This window comes from Lycium ferocissimum, chromosome 2 (genome assembly GCF_029784015.1).
Source record: "Lycium ferocissimum isolate CSIRO_LF1 chromosome 2, AGI_CSIRO_Lferr_CH_V1, whole genome shotgun sequence".
NCBI classification, from domain to species: domain Eukaryota; kingdom Viridiplantae; phylum Streptophyta; class Magnoliopsida; order Solanales; family Solanaceae; genus Lycium; species Lycium ferocissimum.
Window position 1 is genome coordinate 59,012,880 of NC_081343.1, and position 6,531 is coordinate 59,019,410.

At 30.1% G+C, this 6,531-nt stretch overlaps 1 long non-coding RNA gene across 1 annotated transcript; it reads left to right on the forward strand.

Moving 5' to 3' along the window:
- The first annotated feature begins 257 nt into the window (after nt 1-257).
- Nucleotides 258-1,458, forward strand: LOC132048262 (uncharacterized). The gene is made up of 3 exons (XR_009412937.1): nt 258-447; nt 606-710; nt 946-1,458. It is a non-coding gene; the product is annotated as an uncharacterized LOC132048262 (long non-coding RNA).
- Nucleotides 1,459-6,531: the final 5,073 nt, after the last annotated feature.

Sequence of the window (6,531 nt, forward strand, 5' to 3'; positions counted from 1 at the left end):
TAAAATTTATATTTAAAAATAACAATCTTTTAATATCATGCCTAACTTAAAAAATATGCATTCAACATATATAAAACATATCATGCCTAGCTCTTGAATCTTGATGGTTAACTATAATCTATATATATATATATATATATATATATATATATATATATATATATATATATATATATATATATAAAAAAGAGAGACTTAGGCCCGCCTACGTGGCGCTCTAAAAAAGTAGGAACCATATTTATCTTTTTTTCCTGATTTTTAGTCATTTTACTCTATTTTGGCAATTTTATAGCTTAAGGAAATCCAAAGGTCACGTCTATTCATACGCCAATTTGTAACCTCCTTCTCTTAATTGGAGTATATCTCTTCCTCTTTTCCTTCTTCAAGTACAACTCCTTTTTTCCAGAACGTCTTTCTCTTTTTCTCTCTTCTTCCTACTCACTAGAGGTAACATACTTCTTTTCATCTTCAATATGTTTATATTCTTCTTCACTTTTTTGTTTATTGTACTACTCAAGTTTGTACCATTTAGTTGTTTCATTGTCCAATTACAGCATTAAACAACTTTATTTTGATATGATATGTGCTTCTTAATTTTATAGAAGCCATCAAACATGGATACATCAACGAGTCTGGTGACGGTAACAAGATTGGTTAAGAGATCGGGGCGGGCAAAAAAAGCTATGGCACCAATCATGGCAAGAAACAGAGTGTTCTAGTGAATTCTTTTGCAGTTTGTTGTATCTCCCCATTAATCCATAAGTTATAACTTAACTTGAAATGTTTCCTCTCACTTTTTTCCAAATTCGCATATTTCTGATTTCGTTCTCCATCCTTCTTGAAACGTGAATGCAGTTACTCTTCCGTTAATCATACTTTATGTGACTGTTTGTTTGCTTCGCTTCCAACATTGATTGGTTATCCTGGGCTTATGCACTATACAAGTTCAACGTAAAATGGACGCTGACGTAGGCAAAGGCATTCATGGAGCACTATTACTCCATTGTTCGATACCTACGGGATCGCGCTCAGAAGTCTGTACCAAGAAGGTTCCATGCTAATAAGCTCGGTTTCTTCTAAGTTCTGGACTTGGGATGAAGTTCAAGTTTCTTAAAATAATTTACTTAATGATATTGTGTCTCTCCTTCATTTACTTGATTTAGAAGATGCTATGGTTAAATGTTTAGCGTTGTTGCAGTCTCTGCTTTAGCGTTTACTAACCTGTATTGAAGATCTTAATATCAAATTATCAAAATATGATTGTCATTGGTTTAAGTTTAAAAAAGTGACTGTTTGCATTAACTATCCCGTTGAACTACGTTCATATGCATTAGTTGTCTCAAGAAACTTTACCATTTATATAGGGTACCAAATCGTAGTTTGTACAGATTTCATAAAACATGTGCTAAAAGATAGGAGAAGAAAGATAAATAAGAATGCTAACTTGAGAGAGAGCCACGTCACCGGGCCTATGTCCTCTCTTAGATATATATAAAGAATTAAATGAAGTTTTGGACGGTACTGTACTTTAATTGAAAAATGGCAAAACAACCCGGCCTAAATTATCGGTCATGGCTACAGACGGTAACTTTAAGTTTTTTTTGCTTCCGAAATAACATTTTCTAAGCGATTTTTGGACAATTTGAACATGAAACTTTTACAATATGAAATAGAATCTTCTACCACCCATTCTTGCGCAAATCCTTATCATAGAAGAAAAAAATTCAAGAGAACAAATAAAAATTATTATTTTTTATCACTAATTCAGATCACGTTCAAAAGAAATTAAACATAATATAAATTCTAAGATTAAAAAGTATTACTCCAGTTTCTAATTTACTACTTAGTAGTAAGTACATTTTTTTTTCTCATTACTTTTTATCTTTTTATTTAATTTACTTATATTTTTTAAAAAGTTAATTAATTTATTATTCTTTTCGACCTCGAGGCCGGCCTCGACCAACTCTTGAGGTCGGCGAGCCCAGAAAAGGCTGGGCTTTTGAGCCTCACTTCATATGGGTCAAAAGAAATCTTAACCTGCCCTACTTAAATAAAGGGTTGGGTTGGGGAGGTTTCGTGGGTAAGTGGCTTGTAGTATTGACAGGTCTAGTTATTTGTATTAGGTCCTTTTTTATGCAATTATATGAAATTTTCAAAAGAAGTAATCAAATTAATTTGGTTTTTGTGGACTTTAGTAATAAGTTGATGATTTTGAAGAGAGAAGACTTTATTTAATGCGAATGAATGCCGGGTATGAAAGGTAATAAAAGTCAAAGATGAAAAATAAATAGAATATAAGCAGCTTTTGGGGGGAAATGAATGAAGTAAGCTACAAAGAGGAAAAAAACAAGAAAAATAAATAGAGAGGGAAGGAAAGAATAATAAAAATTATTTGATTTTGTAGAATTAGTATAGATGGATCCGATTGTATGACTTTTTCCCCTTTCAGTTCAGCTTCTTTTAAATTTCAAAGAAGGAGAAATGAAGAAAGTATTAAAATCGAACTCGATAACGAAGAAAAAAGTAGAATAGTTATAGGCATAATGCATAAATAAGCCCTCAAACTTGACTTCAGGCAAGAAGTATGCTTTTCTTTCTTGTGCAGTAGAGTCGCAACTTCTATAAAATTAAATACGTAAACATAAATGCTGACGTGGCAGTGATGTGGCACATAAATCTTGAAGTGTCTAGATGATCATTTTGTAAGTTGGAGTGTTAACCGACAGTGAAAGCAGTTGAAAGGTGTACTAACTTTGTACACCCAAAGTTGGAGGGCAAACTATGTACACTACATCAATTTCTATTTAAATTGATTAATGCACGGCGCGAAGCGCGAACATATTTACTAGTTATATTATAAATATGAACTCCTAAACTTAAATGTTAAATTACCTAAATACCCTTTTTAAAAATCTAATTGTTCTATTTATCGAAATTAATAAAAAATGAAAATTGCCGTGTGAAAACCCCCTAAACCGAACGGATGTATCCTTTGAGATTAACTGGTAGACATTAATTTGTTTATCCAAAAGTTGCTTGATCATAAATCATTCTCTGTAAACTTATATGCCATTTGATAATAGAAAACGTTGTACAAGTATGGTAAGTTCTCTTTTCATATACTCAAACCCCCGCCCAATCATATAATTTGACGGTTTAATCAATCCCACTTTACCCCTAACATTTAAGGGTTGGGAAATGATACCCCTCTAAATATTGAATGGGAATAATAACCTCTAATGTAATATTTTTCATAAAAATTTCTTTTTTTTTTCTTTTTCTTTCTAGAATTAAAATACGAAAATATATAATTCGTGTTATTGTATCATTTACTTATTAGTTGAAAAAATGTACTTCTTTTATGATATAACAACTACTTAGAATAATCATGTAATAAATTTCAAGCTATGTGGCATTTGTTTTACTGCATGGGCATTAAACTTTTGGGTTCTAATTGCACATCAACAATCTACCTAATTTCACCTTCTAATTACCTTTGGGTCATCTATATATATTTTGTACAATAGTAATTAATTCCATCCGTTAAGATATATTTTACAACAATTTTCACATAAATCGATCATTTACGAATTTTTTTTTATTTTCAAAACCACTCGGATGAACCAAGCAAATAATTTTATTCCTGAAATATCAATCTAATTTTTATCCTATATGAAATATTTTTCTAATTATATTTATATAAGAAATTCTTTGTGGGTTATGGACGAAATGCTTGGTTACTTGAAATCAATCAACATCTTATTTGAGTGCTTATGCTTATATAATGTATGAGCAGCTTAAATCTAATAAATAGGAGTTGTATATTTTTGTATTTTTCTATAAAAAAAAAAATCTTTATTCTAGAAATGAAAAGTCTCACCGGAAAATATTTTATAAGGGGGTTACCATTCTCATTCAACATGTGAAGGGGGTATTGTTTTTTCCAACGCTTAAATATTAAGGGGGTAAAGTAAAATTGACTCTTAGCTTAAACTCATCGAAAAGGAGGAAAACACAAGCTTAAGCTAATCAAGAAAAGTACATGAAAGTTCATTTTTACCTTGATTTTTTTTCTGGTGTTCAATAGAACAATGGAAAAGGTGAATGAAAGAATTCATAGATTACCCAAAGGTAATGTTAGAGGGAGAAATTAGGTAAACTGTTGATGTGCAATTAGAACTCAAAAATTTAATGTGCATATAGGTAAAATGAATGTCACGTAGCTTGAAATTTATTACTAACTGATTATTCCAAGTAGTCGTTATATTCTAAAAGAAGTACATTATGTTTAATAGAATAGGTGAATGTGACAATAATAAGAGTTATATATTTTTATGTTTTAATTCTAGAAAGAAAAGAAAAAAGATCTTTATTCACAAAAAGAAACTTTTTACCGGAAAATATTGTATAAAAGGGTTACCATTCCCATTCAATATTTGAAGGGGGTATCGTTTCCAACCCTTAAATGTTAGGGGGTAAAGTGGGATTGACGCTTCTTTTAATTTTCCTACATTTGATACAACATATTTTTCCATCTCCTAAACATTATTGTATAATTTTTTCTTGTCTTATACCTATTTTACTAAAAATATCCCTCTGCTCACCTTTCTGACTCACTTTTTCCCTTAGAACTAATAAATGTGCATATAGGTAAAACGAATGTCACATAACTTGAAATTTATTACTAACTGATTATTGCAAGTAGTCGTTATATTCTAAAAGAAGTACATTATGTTTAACAGAATAGGTGAATGTGACAATAATAAGGGTTATCTATTTTCATGTTTTATTTCTAGAAAGAAAAGAAAACAGATCTTTATTCACAAAAATAAACTTTTTACCGAAAAATATTATATAAAGAGGTTATAATTAATCATTCCCATTCAATAGTTGAAGGGGGTATCGTTTCCAACCCTTAAATGTTAGGGGGTAAAGTGGGATTGACTCTTCTTTTAATTTTCCAACATTTGACACAACATATTTTTCCATCTTCTAAACATTGTTGTATAATTTTTTCTTGTCATATACCTATTTTACTAAAAATATCCCTCTGCTCACCTTTCTGACTCACTTTTTCCCTTAGAACTAATAAACCTCTTATTTATTTATTTTTTTAATTAGCTTTTAAAATTTTTGTAATTTTTTTGTTTTTTTCTCCTTTTCTTTTCAAGTGACAATTGAGGCTCGGATATGTCTTACGCTCAGATATAAACTTTTTCTTAATTATTATTTATTATGCGTCATATTCCTGTTGGACGAAATTAAAATCCAACATATCAAACTTTGTCATAAAACATACAAGTTATTTTATTTATTCATAACAAATTAATTTACTTACTAGAAAACAACAAAAAAATAAAATTATCATTTTATTTGTTCACCCAACTTTGTCATAAATATAGAAATTATTTTATTTGTTGACCAAAACCCAGCAAAAATAAATTAATTTGTTATGAACAAAAACAACAAAAAGCAAAATTAAGGATGTTGATCGGTTCCTAAAATTAATTGCTATGACCAAAAAGCACAAAAACAATAATTTTTTTTGCTGAACAAATAAAATAATTTGGTATGGAATAAAAATAATTTGTAAGTTTTATGACAAAGCTAAGTTTGTTGGGTATGAGCGGGTTTAATTAAAGGGAAGAGGTTTTGATTTGGTCAAATCAGAATATGACATGTAATAAATAAATTGAGAATAATATAGATCTGAGTCTCAATTGTCACTTTAAAAAGGAAAAGACCAAAAAAATAATAATTAAAAATAATAATTAAAAAAAAAAGTCTAGGGGCATATTTGGCCCTCTTGATATAGTCATAGGTGGATGAGGGGTATATTTAGACTTTTTGATATAATCCAATGGCATATTTGGCCTTTTTCAGTTTAATTAATTCAAAACATATTAATTTTGTATGCACTATTATAAAGGAAAAAGCAAATTCTTAAATTTTGCTCTATTAGGAGGGCTCTCATTTGATGTCATGTAAAGAAAGTAATTTTCATTAGTGATCTAGGAAGGAGAAAGATAAGTTATTGCTCTCCCTATTTAGCAATATATTGTAGAAAAACTCTCCTTATATATAGTTGAATTGCACTAAAATTCTTTGTTTCTTCTCAAATTAGGATTGAAATGGCGACTTTTTTGTCAATAATATGTTGGCATAACACATAAACAAGCCCTCAAACTGTCTCAGGCAGCGAGTATGCCCCGGCAGGTGCACGCGAGCGGGCGACCTCGGCTTGTATAAAATTGAACACGTAAACACAAATGTTGACGTGGCATTGACGTGGCACTACAAAATTTATGTGCCATGTCAGTGCCATGTTTATGTGTTCAACTTTATATAAGTTGAGGTGTCTACTTGTGCACACCCAAAGTTGGAGGGCATACTTGCCAGCCGAGACCAAGTTTAAGTGCCTATTTATGTTTAATCAATTGACTTTTTTATGTATAAATAGATATTGATAGTATTTTATTAAGGGGAAATTTCAATAATGTACAATCCAGCATAAAAAATTACATTTACGTA